The following is a 24,061-nucleotide window of genomic DNA, read 5'->3' on the forward strand; positions in this document are numbered from 1 at the left end:
ACACTACTAAGGAGACAGGAAGCAGTGGAGGAGCTCAGAATGCTGCAGCGATGGCCGCTTTGGGTGAACAATCCCCCCCCCCCCCCCCCCCCCCCCCCGTCTGTCTGTCGGGGTGCAATCGGCGTCACCACCAGACATCATTTCAGCCACCGCTCCGCTATAAATAGCACACACACAGTCTGCTTTCGTCACTGGCAGAGACGACAGGAGAGAGGGATAGAAGAGAGGAGGAGGAGAGAGCGCATGGCGGGGTGGGTACGGAGACTGAATTGATAAACACCCAGGAGGCTCATCTCGTCATTCCTTCGTCATCATAATCGTGATGTCAACGGGACCGTGTGTGAGTGAGACAGACAGACTGTGCGCGGCTGTGCGCCTGCCTGCATGCGTTAAGAGAGTGCATCGATATACTTTTTGCCCGATCGGATTCCGATATGCAGTGATAATACAGTTTAACCCATTTTGACCCGAGATCAGATTCTAAAAAAAAAATGTCTTCCACATCCTGACAGTTTTCTGAAAAAGCTATGTTTCTATGTCAGTCGTTCTTCGAACACACTATACTTGGGCATTAACCCATTCTGACCTGAGATCAGATTCACACGAGGTTTCCACTGGACACACACACTGGTCTGATTAACCCATTCTGACCCGAGATCAGATTCCAAAAAATGTCAGTAGTTCTTCGATTTTTCTAAAATAGCAGACCCTACGAGCTCGTAGCGCGCCACTCGGTGGCGCGCTACGAGCTCGTAGGGTCTGCTATTTTTCAATAGCTAAAGCATAACGTAATGCTATAACACCAAAAGGAGTTCCCGCCCCAAAATGGGTTACGGATACAAAAGCCATTAGTTGTAGAAAAGTATTTGCACGACCCTACCGTAAAAAAATTGATATTTATAATATGGAACGGATCACGTTCTCTCTCTCAGACTGCAGAAGGAGACATTTGTGACGTTTTGGTCTAACTGGGTGGAATATATTATTCCTTTGCGACCAGATTTTGTAGCGGCAAGGATTGAATGATTCTGTGTCACACTCATGTCTCTTTTTTTTGGTTCTGTTGTTTTTATTTTAATTACGGCTCACAGTTTCAAATACTCCATTACTGTACGTATGTCTCCCTATGAGTATTATATTGTACTGTACTTTAATTTCTGTACACATCATCCATCTCTCCCATATGCAATATTTTAATCAATTTATTTTTGGTTGAAAAAAAACCTGTGGACAAAGAAACACTATTTGAAAAAAAATGTCGTATAATATGATTGCGATGTCCCTAATTGAACAGTAACAGTATTATTATTGTTATGTGCAAGGTTACACAAGGTTCTAGTGAATAGCATTTTGTCCAATCTGTATGGTAGAGTTGTATGTTAACCGATTCTGAACGGGAACCCATTTTGGTGTTGGCATCATGTTATGCTTTAGCTATTGAAAAATAGCAGATCTACAAGCTCGTAGCGCGCCACCGAGTGGCGCGCTACGAGCTTGTAGGTCTGCTATTTTTGAAAAATCGAAGAGCGACTGACATAGAAGACATTTTTTTAGAATCTGATCTCAGGTCAGAATGAAAACTGTCAGGATGTAGAAGACATTTTGTAGAATCTGATCTCAGGTCAGAATGGGTTAATGCAATGTTAACAGTCGGGGTGTTTGCATTTGTTCTCCCTGCTCTTCTACGTAGATCCTGGCGTCTAGATTAGACACACACAACCTTTGACAGGATACCATTTCTGGGTTTTACACAAAGTTTGACCGGAAGGTTGAAAATTACAGTTCTCCCCTGAGCAAGCAGGCAGGCTCTATTAGCTTAGCGGTAAACATTTCAGCACTTCAGACACAGTTTAAATCTGGGGTATGACAGAAAACTCACACATGGTGCAGCTTTAGGTACTGTAGCAAACAATGCAACAATATAATGCATTTATATTTTAATTTAAAGCTATTTATCGTTTAACTGTAGGCTAAATAGTGACAATAGTGGGATCTAACAACTCAACTTAATCAATCAACAATCCTAGGAGGAAAATAATATTGTAGAACTGTTTAATAACTAATTTAATTTGCTTAATTGTGTGATTAATATATATATCCTGGAACTGTATACCACTCCCAGAAAAAATACTGATTTTAAAATGGTTTTGTAAAAGTGGCATATCACATACTGTGCCACTTTTAGAGATGGCCATAAAAGTAAATACAGTTTTGTATAAAGTGACAAACCAAACTGTTGGGGCTCACGTGTGTGTGTGTGTGTGTGTGTGTGTGTGTGTGTGTGTGCGTGCGCGCCAGTGTTGTTTTCGTCGACTAAAACTAAGACGAAGAATGTTCGTCGACTACCTTTTTTCACTGACAAAAACCAATGGAAACTAACTGAAAACTAAGCTACGATGACTTAAACTAAGACTAAATATACTGACAATTTCGCCGACAAATACAAAACTAGACTAAAATGGAAGGGACTAGTGGACAAGATATCTAGTAGAAGTCATTTTACACTTGGTTGCATGCTGAAAATAGCCGATCTACGAGCTTGTAGATCGGCTATTTTCAGCAAGTGTAAAGACACTCATTACGACGGCATCAGGGCCCGCCAAAATACATTTTAGTCGACTAAATCCACTGTGGATTTAGTCGACTGAAATCTTATGACATTTAGACGACTAAAACTAGGCTAACACTAAGACATTCCAGGTGACTAAAATGTGACTAAAACTAAATGAAGTTTCAGTCCAAAGACTATATGACTAAACTAAAATAGAAATGTGCTGCCAAAAACAACACTGGTGTGCGCGTGTGCGTGCGTGCGTGCGTGCGTGCGTGCGTGCGTGCGTGCGTGCGTGGTCCTGTGACGCTGCTCAGGAGACCGACTGCTTGTAACCGTGGAAACGATGACTCACCTTGAGGTCCCGGTGAACGATGTCATGCTGGTGGATGTGGCTGACACTTTCCAAGATCTGATTGATGCACTGGCTGCAGGTGAGACAGAAAGGAGACGGCCCATTCGTCAATCCGTCATCATACCGTAGGTACAGTATAATAGCCGTCAATAAGACTTCCCCATCCAAAATGTCAACTGTGTTCAAAGCGATGCCGAGGGGGAATAATGGGTTAACCCCGGATCTGCTATTGAAAAATAGCAGATCTACAAGCTCATATACGAGCTTGTAGGTCTGCTATTTTTTCGAAAAATCAGAAAACTGTCAGGGGTGTAGAAGACATTTTGTAGAATCTGATCTCAGGTCAGAATGAAAACTGTCAGGGGTGTAGAAGACATTTTGTAGAATCTGATCTCAGGTCAGATCCAGTTTAGCTCAACTGTATAGCATGAGGGAGTAAAATGGAAAATATAGAGACAAAGAAAGAAGTATCGAGGGGAGGGAGAAATTATGTTCCACGTTTCTTTTTTTTTTTAAAGACACAAAATCAGGCGTGAAGCTTCAGGCTTCGCGTCCAAATTAAGCTAATTCTGCTCCCCCACATTTCCTCACCCTTTCCTATTTCCATTTTTCTCTCCTGATCACAACCTCTTTTCGTTCCACCACTCGGTTTCTTTGTATCATCTTCTGTGCAGACTGTCTCTCTTTCGTCCTCTTTTTTTTCCTGTGTTTTCCCCTTAGCCACCTGTGTGCTTTGATTGATTGATTGATCGACATGTCTATTGACAATGTTTACACGTACGGAAAAATGCACACAGTTATACATCACTATCAAAAGGATAAACGCAAGAAAGCCCAACGGCTTATTTCCATTGCAGTCCCTTAGTTGAAAATCATATGAAAATCCACACACAAACAACAGTAACCAAAGACAAAAACCTTAGTAGCCAAGCGGGTATAAGGCCACACTGTACTGTACCTGGCATCGGCTTCGCTGTAATACTCTCTGGCAACAATGTCTTCAAACAGCTCCCCCCCGGTGACACTGCACAAGCACACAAACGCATACAAAGCAGAGACGCATTGTTATTATTATTTTCTCATTCAGCAGCAGCTTGAGACATGGTGGTCATACTGTAGCCTTGATGATGTGACGCTTAGTTAAAACTCCTTCAGCGCCATCTGGTGTTAGCACGCAGTAACTAGTAGTAACGCAGTAACAACCAGTTACATTAGCTCACAGCCTTTAGCTAGCATTATACAACCAGTTACATTAGCTCACAGCCTTTAGCTAGCATTATACAACCAGTTACATGTGCTCAGCGATGCGCTAGAAACTCACAAATGATTTAAGATCGTCGGGGTGCGCGGCGGCCCACCTCGAACCTTTGGCGATACAGCGCTTTGAAAATCCTGTTATAACGGAGGCTCGACGGAGCTGGATTTTAAAATCCCATAGCTGGTGGGGACGGAGGCTCTCCATGCTAACCGGAGCAATGCCAAAAGGTAAATAAATCAGTCTCATATATGGAGTATACGGTTGTCTACGGACAGACGCGTAGATAGCACCAGTAGGTATACCGATAGCCTAGCTATACGTTTGGCAGAGAAAAAGTGAAGAAAAATATATGAAAAAACCTGTGGGTGAAACGTTACAATGGTAATATGTTGTAAAACAATGAGTAATGGTAATATTTAGTGGTTTTCACTTTTACAAAAATAAAATTATAATATAATAATTCTTCTTAACCACTTGCACGACAGCAAACCTATTCTGGGGAACATTCATCAAAAATAGCTGATCTACAAGCTCACAAGCGGTCATGATGTTGTGCAGCCTATATATTTTGGTTCTTTGATTTTATATAGTGCTTAAATTAGTCCTTTAATGCAGACCGATAAAAATAAGGCAACATAAACCCATAATAATTGAATAAGTGTGGAAAACATAATTGGTTTGCGATCAGTTTGACTGCTTAATGAACGTGCGTGCGTGCGTGCGTGCGTGCGTGCATACTTACAGGTCAAACACAAGGTAATGGAAGCCTTCTTCTGAGATACTGTCATGGAGTCGTACTGACGGGAAGCAGACAGAGGGACCGAGTTGAATTAGGCATTGCTAAATTCGGTAATAACCTTGTAAAAATAAAACATTAAAATCTTTCTCCCAAGCACAGCCTCCCATGAATGAACCCTCACCTCAGAGGAACTGTCCCTTCTGCGTGCGCGTGCGCTTATGTACGTTTTTGCGTATGTGCGTGATTGATCACTGGTCAGTATGAAAGCAGATTAAACACAGCTGTGAGCTAGTGTGAATACATTACAATTATCTTGTGATATTCTCTCTCTCTCTCTCTCTCGCTTTGTCTATCTCTCTCTCTCTCTCTCCATATCTCTATTCAATTCAAGGTGTTTTAGGGGGCACGCTTGCACAGTCGATATAGCGCTGTCGCCTCACAGATAGAAGGTCCTCGGTTCGATTCACCTGGGCACGCTCTTGGGGTGTGTTCTAGGCGCATTCACTTCTAGTCATTTTTACTAGTTGACTAGTTTACTAGTGGACTAGTTGTTTAACCACCTATTACTTCTTTTTTTTGTACATTTTTGTACATTTAAAAACTGTGTACATTGGTGACTCTATAACTATAATCTACCTGATCTTGAGGCCTACACAAATGGGGGAAAAAAATCAACTAGTACCAGCAAGGTCGACTTAGTGGACTAGTTGCTTAACCCATTCTGAACGGGACCCCATTTTGGTGTTAGCATCATGTTATGCTTTAGCTATTGAAAAATAGCAGATCTACAAGCTCATAGCGCGCTCATCAGACCAGTGTGTGTGTCCAGTGGAAACCTCGTATGAATCTGATCTGGGTTAATGCCCAAGTAGTGTGTTCTCTCCTCCACGTCGTCAGTGCCCCTCCTAGCCTAGGTGGGGTTTGGTGAAAGGGCCTTTCTGTGTGGAGTTTGCATGTTCTCCCCCCGTGTCCCACTAGGGCAGGGGGGGGGGGGGGTTCCCAACCTTTCTATTCCCACGGACCGGCTGACAGTTCATAACATGTTCGCAGACCGGCATGTCATTGCGTCTCGCATCAGCTTACCAGAACACGGAAGACAGTTGCAATCAACGAATGACTCAAGTAGGCTATACCTGCTGCGATATTATTATTATTATTATTATATCACAACATAATGTTATATCATTGACCTAAGTGGTGTTATATATCAGCATGGATGAAAAATAAATCAACTTCTTGGCAAAGGTTTTAAACCACAGCGGTTTGCTCACATAGTTGCGTCATTAGTTACCCATTTTGTGGCGGGAACCCCTTTTGGTGTTGGTACAGCATGCTTTAGCCATTGAAAAATAGCAGATCTGCAAGCTCATTCGGTTGCCGCGCTACGAGCTTGTAGGTCCTGCTATTTTAGAAAAATCGAAGAACGACTGACATAGAAACATAGCTTTTTCAGAAAACTGTCAGGATTTAGAAGACATTTTTTTAGAATTGGATCTCAGGTCAAAATGGATTAAGTTGAATGATGCATATGTGGACTTTCATGTAGGTTCTTTGGCTGGTGGCCAGTTGCAGCATGCATTTAGGTTCTTTGGCTGGTGGCCAGTTGCAGCATGCATTTAGGTTCTTTGGCTGGTGGCCAGTTGCAGCATGCATTTAGGTTCTTTGGCTGGTGGCCAGTTGCACCATGCATTTAGGTTCTTTGGCTGGTGGCCAGTGCAGCATGCATTTAGGTTCTTTGGCTGGTGGCCAGTTTCACCATGCATTTAGGTTCTTTGGCTGGTGGCCAGTTGCACCATGCATTTAGGTTCTTTGGCTGGTGGCCAGTTTCACCATGCATTTAGGTTCTTTGGCTGGTGGCCAGTTGCACCATGCATTTAGGTTCTTTGGCTGGTGGCCAGTTGCAGCATGCATTTAGGTTCTTTGGCTGGTGGCCAGTTGCAGCATGCATTTAGGTTCTTTGGCTGGTGGCCAGTTGCACCATGCATTTAGGTTCTTTGGCTGGTGGCCAGTTGCACCATGCATTTAGGTTCTTTGGCTGGTGGCCAGTTGCACCATGCATTTAGGTTCTTTGGCTGGTGGCCAGTTGCACCATGCATTTAGGTTCTCTGGCTGGTGGCCAGTTGCACCATGCATTTTGCATTGACCACATCACGGATGCACCATTTTCCTCGACAGTGGTGGACAAAGTACTCCACCCCAGCAATTGAGTCAAACAATAGTATTACAAAAGTATTACTCAACTAGTGAAAGTTGCTCTGTTAAATTTGCACTTGAGTTAAAGTACCCGGAGTAGTTCCTTTTACAAAATACTTAAAATTCAAAAGTAGAACGTGCAAAGTATTTTCTTTTTGATATCAATGTATTACCGTATTGAAATGAAGACAATTTCGATTAGCTGACTCACTATAGGTGAAAATATATTTATTCCATACTTAAGTACACTTTTAGCACAGAAAGTATGTTAAATGTATACTTGTAGTGTCTCGAATCATATTAATAGTACATTTTTGCTAAATATAATATAAGTGAACATACATTAATTTGTGATTTAGCACATTTTGTGATAAGTGTACTAAATGAGAAATATATTTCAAATATTATGAAATTATGCTATTCATGAGTGCATTCATTTTATGTTATTACTTTTGTCTAACTTAAATACATATAATCACAAATACTGTAGAAAAGAGTCATCCTGGTGAGCAGCAACAACCCTCCCCTGGCCTATTCCATGGGTTGGACCCACCCACCTCACGTGCTGTCACTCCCTCTCAATCACTAATCACACCTGCTCTCACTCACTCCTCATTCAGTGGCCAGCTACATATACTGCCTGAGTGCCTGTCCATGCAGTCATTGCTTGGAAGCAGCAGCAGCAACCAGCTGAGAGCCTCTGGAGTCTCAGCAGGCCACGGTTATGCGTCACTGAATTCAAAACCATAACTGTGATGCCTCACCATCTCCTTGCTCACTATAAATGCTCATGTGTGCAACGGAACAATAAAAGGCTTTGATGGAACTCTTTGTACGCATTCTTGCCGATGCACCATGGTGATGCTGAATATCCTGTGAACCTAGAACTCTTATCCATCTAATATGGTCCTTCGATAGCCGGATTAGAACATTGCCATGGCCGATGAGGAGGTCACCGATGGAGCTCACAACTCTCGACGCCAACGCTGCCCACCTCAACATCTACAGGGCTTTGATGTCGGATATGAGAACCGATCTACCAGCCGATCTACAAGCACAGAACGCATACCTTTCCACAAGCAAGAGGAAGAGCATGAAGGAGATGGTGAGGAGGAAGAGGATCCAGATGGAGAGGAAGAGGAACACGAGCACAGTGAACAGGAAGCTGAATACCCTGCCGACAATGACCAACCCAGCACAAGTACAAGTAGAGCTCAGTCACATCCTACAGTTGACACCAGAGCACCAGGAGGCGTTTCAGAGCCCAGCCAAGCCGAAATTCTCAAATACCTCCTTGACACAGTGAAGCAGCAAGGGGAAATGTTGCAGCGCCTCATGATCTCCAGACCAGAAAGCAGTATCACCCCCTTGACAAATCAATCGGATACATCGCGCCCATCCGCGGAGACCAACCCCAGCCTACCTGATCAGATTCCAACCAGGCCATCTGCAACCTCTCCAACTCTCCCCTCAGCCTTTAACCAAATAGTTCCGCATCACCCAGCCCCTCGCCAGTCCATACCCTATCATTCAGATTCCCGCGTCCCCAGGGCTCCATATCTTCCAGTCCTTCACCATCAGCCAGTTCTGCCCAATCCTCTATCATCCCATCCTCCAATGCAACCTCATCCTACACCCCCTCAGCCCTTTGCACCTCATCCTGGAGCAGCTATAGCACCTCCTGCTGGCCGATCCAGGCACTACCGTCCAGTTGAAGCTCCTAAATTTCCCGACTTCACCAGAGAGGACGAGGTACAATACAAGATGTTGAGAATGGCATTGAACAATTTACTTGATCCAGACGAGACCGAAGAATTCAAGTTCCATGTTCTGCTTGACCACCTTAAGGTCGAACAGGCCAGACACCTAGCTTTGGCATACTCTTATGCCCACCAGCCATTTACTGAAGCCTTAAAAGCCCTCGACGATCGTTATGGCCGGCCGCGTCAGTTGGCATTAAAAGAACTGAAAACCTTAATGGCCCTCCCTTCTGTACGTTCTGGAGATGGTCGTAGCCTTGATGACTTTGCCCTACGCGTCCAAGCCCTCGTTGGGCTGCTGAGAACCATGGCTGACCAAGGCAACGCTGAACTCCTCTGTGGCTCACATGTTGATCGGCTACTGGAGAAACTCCCGCATGACCAAATCAGCCGCTTCAAACGCCATATGTACAGAACCCAGGTAGATGCCTCTTATAACCTTACACACCTTTCTGAGTGGCTGCAAATGGAGTCCCGTTGCCAACATCGAAGCGACTGCCCAGGCTTAAACCCCCCTAGAACACAAAGACCACAAGTACCTACTTATTCCACCACCATATTCCATGGAGCCGACTGCACTGGTGAGCAATTTGAACCTCAAATGCCGCCTGTGTCCCCCTGTGCCTATTGTGGATCCACAGACCACCATATAAGCCAGTGTGAAGATTTCCAGGTCTTAAATAAGGAGCAAGTCATAGGATGGATTAAAGAGAACAGGAGGTGTTGGCGATGTGCCCGACCACATCTCGCAGCTAAGTGCACCTTGAAGAGGAACTGCAACACCTGCCAGAGGAGACACCTACAAATCCTTTGTGAGATCAACAATACCTCTGAGGCAACTTCCTACCTTGTAAATCCCACCGCTAACACTCTGTATCTTGATCGTCCAAGACATGCTGGTCAAGTCCTATTGAAACTGGTCAAGGTCATCCTACAGAACGGTACTCGCACCCTGGAGACCTTTGCACTGCTGGATGATGGGTCAGACCGAACAATCCTTTTACAGTCAGCAGCTCATGAACTTCACCTTCATGGAGAACCTGAACAATTGGCACTCAAAACGGTAAGGCAAGGAGTGGAGATATATCGGGGAACAAGCGTTTCCTTCAAAGTGAGATCAGCGACCAGTTCTGATGAATTCCACATCAAACATGCCTTCACTGCAGATCGACTTGCTCTGTCTGAGCACACACACCCTGTCCATTCCCTCCAAAGAAAACACAAATACCTCCGTAGACTGCCACTGTCACCGATGCACAAGGTCACCCCACTACTTCTCATTGGCTCAGACAATATTCACCTGATCTCTCCTATTGCCCCAGTTAGATTTGGTCCCTTAGGAGCACCGGCTGCAGTCAAGACGTGCCTTGGCTGGACACTGCAAGGTCCAACCAGGTACCCCAAACCCCCCCCTCCTGTTGCCAAGTGTTTCCATATATTCCGTGCCTCCCCATCAATCCATGGAGTGGCCCATCTCAAGGCTCAGAGACCCTGGACGTCGACTAGCCCCCTGCCCACCCCTGTCCCAAACGTTGGTCCGGGAAACCATGTTGGAGGCAGGCTACGGCAGAATGTACAGAAGCCTGATGTCCCCAGTATTGCACACCCTGGACCTGTGAGCCTGAATTCGTTCTTCATGGGGCGGCGGGACCCCTCTCTGCCTTTGATCGCGCCAAACTCAGACCTCAGCCGCCGGCACCATGTCCACCTAGTTTCCCTGCCTGAAACCCCCAAGGACCCCCAAATGACTGTTCCTAGTATGACTCTTCGGAGTTGCAAATCCTTGCAGTATTTGGGGGCGGCTGTAGAAAAGAGTCATCCTGGTGAGCAGCAACAACCCTCCCCTGGCCTATTCCATGGGTTGGACCCACCCACCTCACGTGCTGTCACTCCCTCTCAATCACTAATCACACCTGCTCTCACTCACTCCTCAATCAGTGGCCAGCTACATATACTGCCTGAGTGCCTGTCCATGCAGTCATTGTTTGGAAGCAGCAGCAGCAACCAGCTGAGAGCCCTCTGCTCTGGAGTCTCAGCAGGCCACGGTTATGCGTCACTGAATTCAAAACCATAACTGTGATGCCTCACCATCTCCTTGCTCACTATAAATGCTCATGTGTGCAACGGAACAATAAAAGGCTTTGATGGAACTCTTTGTACGCATTCTTGCCGATGCACCATGGTGATGCTGAATATCCTGTGAACCTAGAACTCTTATCTATCTAATAAATACATTTGTGATGATTATATTTTAAGTCCATTAGCAATATATTCATAGCAAGTTCTCCTGAACATGCATTTATTGTAAGATGTACTTTAATATAATAAAAAATACATTTGTGATTATTATATTTTAAGTCCATTAGCAATATACTCATAGCAAGTTCTCCTGAACATGCATTTATTGTAAGATGTACTTTAATATAATAATAAAAAATACATTCGTGATTATTATATTTTAAGTCCATTAGCAATATATTCATAGCAAGTTCTCCTGAACATGCATTTATTGTAAGATGTACTTTAATATAATAATTCAAAATATATTTGTAGATTGTATTTTTTAAATGCACTCTTAGCATATTTTAAGTAAATATATTTGTAGATTGTATTATTTTAAATGCACTCTTAGCATATTTTAAGTAAATATATTTGTAGATTGTATTTTTTTAAATGCACTCTTAGCATATTTTAAGTAAATATATTTGTAGATTGTATTTTTTTAAATGCACTCTTAGCATAGTTTAAGTAAATATATTTGTAGATTGTATTTTTTTAAATGCACTCTTAGCATATTTTAAGTAAATATATTTGTAGATTGTATTTTTAATACATTATAAATACAAGTATAAACTTTCAGTATATTAAGTTTAAAGGTATTGTAGACAAGTTTCCAGTGTTTGTACACAGAATTGATCGAGTGTTTCCAAACAAATTAAAATCTAGCTCCACCCCCCTCCCCCCGTCATTCTATTGGCTGAGCCAGGTCACTTCGGGCTATGGGGTTGTTGTTGCTGCTGGGAGGGCGCTATGGATATTGCGCTCGTATGGCTAAATATGACATTAAAAAAATATGAATTTCTATCGATATCATAGTTACAACAATGACATTGAGTTGACATGTTTTTTTAAGGGTAACTGTAGCGTAATCACAATATCACAAGACTGACACGACGAGTCCCGCAAATGAGGAAGTAGGAAGTAGTGGAGCAGACTCACTGGCTCTCAATTCAATTATCTTTCATTTGTAATCGTGCATATAAAACATATTGCCCCTCAAATTCCCCAGCCACTACAGCATCGTTCATGTGAACTACTTTGTCCACGGTTATTCATTGCAATGAAGAAAAATCGCTATGATCAGCGACGGCTTGTCACCGTTGGCGAGCACGGGTTGAATGCAAGCTTCAAGCCGGCCGGACCACCCAACCATGCGCTATACATAGCGATTCTCATAATTTCAACAGGCTTACATATTACATCATAAACATACTATTTCACATGAACAATGGTGAAACTAAGATATGGGGATAATATTATACTTGCAATGAAATCGCATTGCGTTTTCATTATAATACTGCTGGGTCGAACACAGTCACACCCTCGCGCTGTGATTGGCTAAGACTCCGCGTCACCCCCCACACAGACCCTCCTCCCAACACACTTTATTCCGTCCCGGCACATAAACAACAGTGGATATAAACAGATACAAACACATAGAGGGAGACAAAGGGAGAGTGTATGTCTACAGGGCAGCAGCTCAGCATCAAAATATAGGGGAAGATAGAGGGAATAAGGCCACAAATATAGATAGATAAATATTTTGATTTTTGGCTGAAAACCTGCCTATATCACCTTTAAGTATATTAACTACTAATGTGCTATAAATACTGCCAGGTGAAATGGGAGTGGCTAGAGGAAGTCCATTTCCCAGCATACAATGGGGCGCCAAGGGCCGTGTGTTATTGTTCTTATTTGTGTTATTATTTGAATATTAGAATGTATACTGGAGTTATGTTATGGGTCATTGTGTTTAGGGTTTTGTTGTGGAGTTTTTTTGGTGATTTATGTTGTTTTAAGTGTTTTTTTAGTAAAACCATGAGTCTAAATGTCTGTTTGTTTGGTCAGTCTCTCTCCCCTTTTCCCATTCATATGTATAGCAACATGGTTGCTCCAACAAAGAGTTATATATGCAAATATATACTTTTCATAAGTGTATATATATATATATAATGCTTAAAATGTATAGAAGTATAAAAGTATAAAATGTATTCATTTTAAATATACTTGCATTAGTTTCAAGTATACTATCAAAAACTTAAAATGCATTTATTTAGGGATGCACCGAAAGGGAAATTCTTGGCCGAAACCGAATACCGAATATAGGAAACAGTTGGCCGAAAACCGAATACCGAATAGCCGAATACATCTTTGTTGTAAAGCTACCTGATTATGGCAAAAGACATGATTATGGATTTTTATAATCGATTCATCGGGCGATTATTTAAACGATGAATCAGATTATGGCACCTTTTTGCAATTACCTTTAAAAAAATGCTTCACGTTATTGTAGGCATGTTGTAACCAACAATAAAGACAATACAAATGAATACTCCTTCAAAATTAATATTTTACCCAGTTTTTTATACAATTTGATTTGCCATTCCTTGTACTTGTAATGATACTGTTGTCTGTAATGTTGACCGTGTATAGCTGACTGTCTTTCTTTCCATTTCTATCTCTGGGACCCCAATTTATTTTTTATTTCTATTGTAAAATCAATGTAAATTTTGAGAGTCTATTTGGTTCCATTTTTGCACTCTGTTACAGAACCTTAGGGTCCACTTGGTTTACTTTCTAACTATCTAGCTCTAGCTGGAACTCCCACTATGAGAACCACTGTCCTACACACAGTCTGTGTGGGCACGCACACGCGTGCGCGCGCACACGCGCACACACACACACACACACACACACACACACAATGGCACGCTAGCTGATGGGGGGGAAAACGTTCTTATTTAGCAGCCATATTAGCATGTTCTCTAGGCTCTAGTATCACATATTGCCAAAGTTAAACAGCACTGAACAACTGTTCATTGTTAAGCAAAACGTTCACGGACGTTCTGCTTCTGCTTTAGCCCTATGTCCACTTCAATGCGCTGCTGAGATTACAGTACACAGGTCAGGTGGAACAAATTTGAGGAGCTAACGAGCTACCCAGCTAACATTTCCCCGCTAGCTACCGCCTCCCGCTGTCGCCTTCACAGCGCAGCACGCCCGGGCTGACTTGGACTTCCCCCCGCTGTCCCCGCGTCATGCGAGCGATCTCAGTTACTTTTTAATGCCTCGTGAATTTACAGCGATTTACAGCCCCTCCTCACGCTGACGTAAGGCTTGCCTCCCCCGCCCGCCTCTCTCTCTCTCAGACGAGGATGTGCATTATTATGTATAAATATTATTATTTTTAACTATTATTGAATATAATTAAGTGGATTCTTCTTCTACTTCTTATTCTTGTGGCTATATTTATTATTATTATTATTATTATTATTGTTGTACCTTTAGTTCAGGCTAGCCTGGGGCCGAGGCTTTACCCGGCATGCATTGCAGTGTTGTTGTTTTTGTTGACTGGTGAATGAATCGACGGCAGACGGCAGACGGCAGAAGACGAGACTGACCAACAAATGCTTATATTAGTTATTATTACACAGTTTTTCTCCGGAGAAATTCAGTTGAAAGGTCAGTGTATTTTTATATCTGATATATACTGTGTGTAGTGTAATTTCACGTGTTAGAATCGTTTCGTTTCCTAACGCTAGCAGAGGGAATAGATTACCGGTGTATCCGATCCGGTAGCTATAGCTAGCTAGCTAGCTAATCTATTGTCTGGACGGGGGTTATAGCAAACGTATAATTCATGCTATTTTAACAGGCTTAAAAACAGCTCCATTGGAAAGAAAGCGAAAGCTGTTGCAGCTTAAGCGTTATGGACGGTGTTTTATATTATTTCATTTCACAGACAAACAAGATGACGTTCCAAGATCCAGACTGTGGAGCCTGGGGAAACAAAGCATCCTCATCAGAAGTAAAATGGTTTAGTAGCGAACAATAATAATGTATCATGATGTTCTTTTCTAACGTCTTCTTATGTTGATAAAAGTCCACAATTATTCGAATTGGATAAGATTTGATACGTTGCTTGTGTATAGGCTACATAAACAGCATTTTTGCTGTAAATCACATTTTTTGTCATTCTTTGTTCAAGAACTTGCACCATGAAACGCATTTTCTAAAGTAAGTATAGGCCTACTGTGATGACTGTGGACTTAAATATCAATGCTAATTTTAATCTTTATTAAACTGCCCTGTCTCTGCTCTGTCTGAACAGTTATTTGGTGGGAACCACTGAATTAAGTAATTACTTTTTGAAACAACTGAACGTTTTTTACTGAAAACAAATTTCAATTTTGTATCTTTGTCTTTGTCTAAACTTCTCAGGACTGGAACCCTGCGTTCTCTACCACCCTGACCTGGTTTCTACTCCAGTTACATCATGGCAACAACAACAACAGCAGCTACATAACAAGGTTAAGCCATATATTTTGTGTAACGTCTGTATATATTGGCCTTTGGATCCTGCTGAAAATAGCCGATCTACAAGCTCTCTTGCCTCAAGTTTGAAATGTGTACCATTGTTAATTTGTTACCATCATGACATTTTAAATGACTGAGGTGTAGAAGGTGGTAGGTAGGCCTATTTCAGAATGCCTGAATTTACACTTGGTTGCATGGTGAAAATAGTCGATCTACAAGCTCACGTGTTGTGAGCCCTATACAAATGCAATCCATATCAATTTTGTATTTGATTTTGTTCAAATTACAGATGAGGAGGTCACGTGGAGATGATGGTGATGGATAAATAAAATGGATAATAATAATGGTAAGAACATTTTCACATTTTGTCACATGTCACATTTTAGCACAGGAATAGAAATTAGAAAATGGCTGGGTTTTACCCACAGGGCAACTGTTAAGTCATGGATCACAAGCCAGAGAAATGATTAAGGTGAAAATAATTTATTTAATTAATTCTGTGATTTCAGACGAGCTTTCGCTGGAGGAAGACCTATCGACTTCAAATGCAACCTCTGCTCTACCACCAGTCGGGTTTCCCTGACCCTCTACTATATGCAACATCCAGACCTCAAGGAACGCACCCAGCTTTCCGTGCTCGGACATACAGACACGGGGACATACACACATTGCTACGCTCAGAAACTCCTGACTCCACTCAGAAGAGAATTGGTGTTTTAAAGACTTAAGCACTTAAACTTGAGAACTGATATGTCTTCTAAATCCTCACAGATTTTAGTTAAAACGTTTGCAGCAAAAGAATATATATTTACAGATTTGTGCCACATTTTCACGATGTTTCAAAATTAGCAAACTCGTTTTCAACAGCTTACAGCTTTTTAAATAATGGTTAAAGTGGCTAAAACCACTGGATCTTGGACTTCAGTGACAGGGACCTGGGGTCTGAGAGCCGGAGACGTTGGACAGGGTGCATTTTGGAACTTCTGCTGGCGGCCACCACCAGTCAGGCTTCATAAAGGAAGGAAACGGACAGGCATGGCAGGCAGCTCATCAAACGGTGGTCCGTGGCTCAAATGCTGAATAACTTTGGCATGAAAAGGGTTCAAACCCACCGCTATAGGGTTTTCCAAATGGACTCTTGAATGTATGCTGCACTATTTCTTGCTCAAAAGGTGAATCTCGATTGTGTGTTCTGTTTATTGCTGTGTAACTGTTTTTGCAACATTACTGGGCCTACATAACTAACTCCACACAGAATAGACTTGGTGTTTTATAGAAATTAAACTTGAGAACTGATTCCACAAAATGTCTTCTAAATCCTTGCAGTTTTTAGTTAAAACGTTCACTGTGTTTGGGCCACATTTTCACGATTTTTCAAAAATAGCAAATCTACAAGCTCGTGAGCCAACAATGATGGTTAAAGTGTTTGAATGGTATGACTGTTTTCTTGTATTCTAAACTTGGTTGTTTACATATTTTTTCTATGTGCCTAAATTATTTCATTGTAACCTTTTTTTTTCCTAATAAAGAAACAAAATTAAGTATACATTTGCTGCTTTATTATGTTTCTATAAATATGTGGGAGGGAGGTGAGCATGGGGGAGGAGGGGTGCGGGGTCGCAATATATATGGGGGGGGGGGTGGTGTCATAAGACAGCTCCACGCTGTCCTGCTGCTGCCTTCGGTAGCTGACGTTCGAGTCGCGGCAGAGAAGCGGGGCGCCGGCTACACGCGCGTCGGCGCGCACGGCACACGCTGATCAAGAACGACGCGGCCACATCGTGCGACGCGCCCGGCGGAGGACACGATCGGCGGCGCGCGGCGACCGCCTCCCGCAGGCGGCGCGCCATGACTTGCTAGCTGGGTAGTGCTACACTGCTAGTGTTCGTCCGTCGTAGCCTGCCCTGCCTGCAAGCTCACAGATTCAGACATTGGGGAGCATTTTTGGTCATACGACAAAAGAATAGACAGTGGCGGTGCTCACAAATACCATGTTTTGGGACCTGTTTTGGGCATTTTGCAACCTGTTGATGAGCTCGCAGTTTTCGCGGAGCGCATCGCAGCCACAGAGACGCTCCGTGTGTGTGTGTGTGTGTGTGTGTGTGTGTGGGAGACTGAAGTTGGGGAGAGAGAGAGGGGTAGATGCGGAGCGCTCTGGTTACGTTCAAGACAATCGCGTGTTGTGTTTATAGCGACCCAGTGTTTTGACTATTCGGTGATATATTTTCGGCCTATTTGAGCCGAAACCGAATAGGCCGAAAATACATTTTTAGCCATTTTCGGCCGAATATTTTCGGTGGCCGAATTTTCGGTGCATCCCTACATTTATTACATACTCAATTTATATTTGTTATACTAATAAAAGTATATTTCTAATACATTGATAGTATATTTTAAGCACATTAGTTCGTAATGTTATTCTATTAACACATTGGTAGTATATTTTACATGTATTTATTTAATACTTGATATACACTTATAATAACACTATAAAAATACACTATAAAAATAATATAAGTATGGTTTTCACTCATCTGAAAAAGTATACTTGGGATACTGGAAGTATATTTTCAATTTAACACATTTCTTTTGTCACAAAAGGGTTAAAAAGTATAGAAAAAATATATTTAAGATATGTTCTAGCAGATCTTAAGTGCAAGTATAAAAAGTACAACTTAAGTGATTTCAAAATAACACAATTTAAATTTAAATAGTTTCAGGTACAAATAAGTACATTTAGTATACTTTAAAAAAGTATACTAAATATATTTATTTTTCGCCTGGGTATGTACACTATTTTGTCTTTCAAATGTTCAAGTCATGAGTTCAAGTCATGAGTGCAAAAAAAGTTATCAGATAAATTACAGATACCTCAAAAGATTTACTTAAATGACCCATTTTATACTGATCTTCATATAATTTATCTTCACTAATGCTCATAAATTATGGTACCATTTTTGTCTACCCCATCTGTGTCTCAGAGCAGGGCCGTGGATAGAAACCAGCCTACCAGTGATGTTATTGATGGGGAATACAATCCAATAGAAACTGCAGGCCTTCTATTACTGGAAAGTTGGCATACTATATAATAGCAGCCATTGTTCTAACGTTGATAAAAATCTAAATAAAAAAAGGCGTAATTGTGTATTTTTAACCTGCCTAATGATGAGTTTCTGAAGTGTCCACACAGCGCTCCTGAGACACAGACACCGAGTAGATAAAAAGTGTACCATCTTTATCATGAGCATTAGCGAGGACCAATTATATGAACATACTTACTCCAATGCATCTAAACCTATCATGTGGGGACAAATAACAACGTTCCACACCTGATGTGCGGGGAAGCCTTATATATGAATAGAGAAGACACCCGAGTTCTCCTCCCATCCACTTGCATTAAGTTGCTCAAAAGCGCATGAGGCGATTTCACACCTCCTTCCTGGTAGGAACAGAGTGCATTCTGGGATGGATTTGCCTCAAAAACATGGCAACGTGCTGCCGTTGACTATCATTGTGCCGTTTGTGCGCGTTCACGTATGAAACATTCGTCCACGTGTCATGGGCCTCAATCACATGAACGTGCGCAATGATAGTCAACGGAGCAGCGCTTTTACTTTGAAATAGCTGTGCGATTACATTCCTGTGAGGTTCACCTCCCCCCTCCCCTGTTCTTTATTTTCTCCCTGTCAGCGATCAAACATACAGTGGAAGCCTTCACCTGTTGCCAGGCAACCAGAGAGGTAGGCAATAATGTACAATCGTTAGTATCGTGTCAGCAGAGGTTAGAGAGAGAGGAAGACATACGGAGAGATAGGCAAGAGAGAAGAAAGAGATGGTGAAAGACGGAGAGAAAGAAACCAACACTGTAGGTAGATTACGCTATCTTAAAAGGGATAGTTCAGATTTTTTTTTAACTTAAGTTGTATGAAATACTTGCCATTAATATAGTCGTTGCAACTGTATTGATTGATTGCCCGAGTCCCGTGGTGGGAGTTCTGCTCTGGCTTTGGTCAATATTATTTAAGTAGTTCCGGTCATTTTGTGGGGGGCCACTGGGTGCCACACAGTAAAAGTAAATTAATCCGCAAAACGAACGTAATTTGTATTGTTGACCCATTTCTAAAATATTAGCGCGACTTTCGTTCAACTTTGACCCCTCTATCACATGGAACTATTTTTTGGGCGTAGTTTTTGGACACAAAAAACATAGTTCTGTGTGAGAGAGGGGTAAAAAAAAATAACGAAAGTTGCACTAATATTTAGTTTTGTGGATTAATTTACCTTTACTGTGTGGCCCCCAGTGCCCCCCCACAAAATGACCAGAACTACTTGATATTTCACCAAAACCAGAGCAGAACTCCCACCACGGGACTCTGGCAATCAATTAAATACAGTTGCAACCACTATATTAATGGCAAGTATTTCATACAGCTTAAGTTAAAAAAATCTGAACTATCCCTTTAAGTGTGCCGTGTCGCTTAAAAAACGGAATGCATCTTCTAAATGCCAATGAGTTAAGACCTGCACTATTATAGTAATGAGCAATTCCGATATCTTGATTTCTTTTCTTGTTAATTTCAATCTCTTACACAGTAAAATCCTCAATGTTCACGTATCAATTTGTAACTCAGAGGGCCCTCTTCCACCCAGTGCAGGAGGACACTTAAGGGGCAGCGCAATTATGATTGAATTTTTAACACCCATGGTCTTGCGCCCATTTAGAGCCCATGTTCATTTATGCCTGCGGAACTCGGCTAAAGACTTGTTCCTGACCGCATCGCTGGCGGCGCGACGATAAATCACAGTAAAAGCTCACGCTCTCGGGCAATAATGCAATTGTTTCCGTTCTTCCGTTATACCTCGCAAATGTGACAAGGTGGGCCCTGGTTTGTATGTGGTTGTAAAAGTCATAAAGCAGCTAAAAAAATGCCTTGCTTTACTTAGCAGAGGATATTCAGCACGATTCGGAAAATGTTGTACGGTTTCACAGAGCCAATGCAAATATCGGGGCGGTCCGTCTGGCCGTAGCCAGTGCTTTTCCAAAAGATTTTCCCCAGACGTATATCATGATTCTTGACGATGTCATAGCTACTGTAGGTAGTAGTAGTAGAACAGGACTCACCTATGTTTGGGTGTTTGAGCAGGCGACAGATTCTGGCCTCTCGTTCGAGTTTCTGATGATCTGTAGAAAAACGGACACAAAGAGAGCGGGGGCAGGTGAGACGTGAAGCTTTGTAGATCTGCTATTTTTTCAATAGCTACATTTTATAACATAATGTTTAAGACACCAAAAGGGGGTTCCCGCCCCAAAATGGGTTAAAGAAGAAATTGACATCTTGAAAAGGCTAAACACAGGCATACATAAAAACATACAAGCTATGTCCGCATTTAAATTCTCTGAACGATTCTGTGGGGGGGTATTTCTTGTAAAAAAAGGATGTTGACGAATGATAAACATTCAATGCCATTTATTTCCCCCACAGGGATTCACGGTGCTCTCGTTTTGATATGTCCCACTAGTAACATAACCAAAGACAACATCGCATTTGGCTGGCATTATAGTAGTACTTGGCTGTATTCCTTTGCCTTTTAGAATACACAAAATCAGTGACCTCCTCCTCTGCACCCATGACTTTCTGGGAAAGACGGCGGAGAGTCCCACAATCGTTAACTTCAGACGTCATGGGAGCCTGTACACTGTACAGACAGACACCACCACACCTAATCTTAAAAATTACTTTTATTATACTGTTATTTCAAATTTCACCAACTATTCTACACAGACGCAGTCAAGTCATAATGAAAAGCTCTGAAATGGCTGTTTTTTCAGTTAGAAATGATGACCATGCGAGAGAGAGACAAACTGGGAATGTGTTGTGTGTGTCAGACAGAGATTGTGTCCCACCTGAGGATATTGGTGTGTGTGTCTCTCTCTCTCTCTCTCTCTCTCTCTCTCTATCTCTCTCTCTCTCTTTGGTGATGACTTGATAGTGCATGTATGACATACACAAACCCACACAGAGTGCCAGTTAGGCTGTGCCGTGTCTTTTCACACAACTTAACCAACTAAACTAGAGAAGACTGGAGTTCTCTTACACAAGCTGGAGTACTGTATACTGTAGTGAAAAACCTTGTCAAAGCATCAGACGGTCGGATGAAGAAAACTCTGCAGAGCACGCGACAGACTGACCACCTCGATGGCCAGCCCACTAAGACTACTTTAACATTGGATTTTTTCGAGACATTATATACTTTTTGCATAGAGACCAGAGTTGAATACAGAGGTGAAGTCTGAAACTTCACATATGTACATATCGACATAATGCCACTTGTTAAATAAGTGGTCTCTCCTTGATACAACAGAATGCTACATTTCTCACACACCTGGCAACATCAGCGAGGAACGTTGAGCCGATGCTCTGGTTCTGAATGCTAATCCTGCCGTCAGCGCGGTGCCTGCTATACCGCCTCTGTCTGTACACCCCCCCCCCCATCCTCCCACACATACAATCACTCTATCCCCGTCTCCCTGGCTCTCCCTCCCTCCCCCCCCCCCCCTCTCTCTCTCTCTCTCTCTCTATAGTATACACTCTCCATGTATGTCCCTCTCTTTCATTCTATAATCACTATTAGTGTAACCACTGGAAATGTCTTTGTGACTTTTTTTGTGACACTCATCGACAGCACGATCGACCTGAACACCGCCTCCATAGTAGAAGACGGCCGGCCACAAATCTCAAGTCGTGAACTGGAAGCTGTTCAAAAAAGTTCTGACTTCACCGCTAGTAAATACTACATAACAGAGTGTTTAATGTGCATGCTCTCCTTGTGAATACAAGACAATACACACACACACACACACACATACAATACAACTTGAAAAGCACCAAGTGTTGTCTGACTGATACAGTAGCTGAGGGAGTTTCGTCTGACAGTTGATGACGGATAAATGTTCTCCGACAAACGACTGGAGAGGCTTGTCTGACAGCCGATTGATTAGTGGAGGAGCAATAGGGGATTTCTCTCGCCAATTTGTCTAAAAAGCGCCACATTTTGCACAGATTCAGATTCCGGAAAATCACGAAAACCCCCTAGTTTGACACGTCACGTGCTATACTTAAAGCATAATGAAAATGTAGAACATAATTTTGCCTTACACAGATTTGTTAATGGTGGCAACATGGATTATTTATGCCACTGTGGTGACCCCGAAGGTCGCCGGGTCGGGCGCCCTAGCTAAATCGTTCGAGCACGCCCTGGGCTACATCTCTGCCTGTCCGAGCATGCCCTGGGCTACATCGTTATACTTAGTTGGCACACAGGTGTGAGAAATAGATGATTTACAACTAAGTAGATAACTCAGACATGGAGGAGTGCTGAATGACACCAGCTGAGAATAACCTTTCCGGACCCAAATTCGACACTATACGCCCTTTGTCCCCGAAGCTCCACGAACGGCATGTTTAGGTGAGAGGGATATCAAAGCATTCTGTGGACATTGACATTCCAGAACCTTTTTGTTTTGCCTCAAGAGATTTAATAGGCCTGGTTTGGCCGCTTGTATTCTGGGAAGCAGTGAGCACCTGCCTGTGATAATAGGTCTATTTATTTGTCAGCAGTGGCCTTCGATGATCGCTTCATTATGCTGGTGGATAGTATAGGTGGCGTTGGCCCGCAAGCTCCATAGAAAGTCACTTGAAAACACCAATAGAGTTTTGAAAGAAATACTACTGTACTGTCCAACACTCACCAACTGTCTGAAACCTTCAGATAGACACAAATAAACACATAAATAGTTCCCCGTTCCCTGCTTACACCAATGGCCAATGTCCATGTGAAAGCTCAGATCCGTTGGTCAACACACACCAAGGAGACAATGGACGAGCACACAGAGACAAGACAGTTTTCTTCATTTTAAAATTTGCATTATTATTCGCATTATTGATGATAATAATAAATATTATTATTGGAGGGAAGTAGGATGAAGTAGGATTTGTGTAAACAAAGACAAACGCAAACAAACAAACATGCAGATCTTTTTTCCCCAGGAGATACTGTGACATAAGTTCATGAGTGGGGGAAATACACAGCACTTATAGACTGATTGAATTGGAGTGATGGCCGCCAGCCCAGCAAGCTGCATCGTCATATTCAATGTATCTATCTATCGCTTCCATCGGTCTGTCTCACCTGTCCGCTGCTCTGTTCAAAAGAAAAATGATGCACGAAAGAAAAATGATCTATGCTTTACCCCAACCACCGGTCCACAGACCGGCACGTCCCACTGGTACGCGAGAAAGGGGATCCTACGTTTTTCCTGAACGTCACCAGGATTTTCCAAACAGCGGTGAAAAGTTGACTCTGTCCGGTTTCATGAAAATACCAAGGACACATCAGGGACATGTCACCGACTGTGGTTTATAAAGTGCTTCGAGTCCTTGATATCTTTACCGTTACTGCGTTCAGAGCAGCAGCAGCAGCAGCAGTGGAACAACAACAAGCTGTAGCCTATTTTGTCATGCTCGCACTAATGAAACAAAACACAACTTATTGGTTCATGTCAAAACACATTGAAATGTCAGAAGATGATGTAACCCAGGTAAAGTAA

At 42.4% G+C, this 24,061-nt stretch overlaps 1 pseudogene across 1 annotated transcript in view; it reads right to left on the bottom strand.

Annotated features, from left to right (window-relative positions):
- Positions 1-24,061, bottom strand: part of LOC308328076 (calcium/calmodulin-dependent protein kinase type II subunit gamma-like) — a 77,144-nt pseudogene that overhangs the window by 36,407 nt on the left and 16,676 nt on the right. The window contains exons 3-6 of the transcript XR_013966233.1: positions 20,576-20,635; positions 4,907-4,961; positions 3,865-3,930; positions 2,907-2,979 (exon numbers count right to left, since the gene is read on the bottom strand). The product of XR_013966233.1 is annotated as a calcium/calmodulin-dependent protein kinase type II subunit gamma-like (transcript). The remainder of the gene's footprint in view (positions 1-2,906; positions 2,980-3,864; positions 3,931-4,906; positions 4,962-20,575; positions 20,636-24,061) is intronic.

Source organism: Protomyctophum bolini, assembly GCF_963924005.1.
Source record: "Protomyctophum bolini genome assembly, chromosome: 14".
In the NCBI taxonomy this organism is placed as follows: domain Eukaryota; kingdom Metazoa; phylum Chordata; class Actinopteri; order Myctophiformes; family Myctophidae; genus Protomyctophum; species Protomyctophum bolini.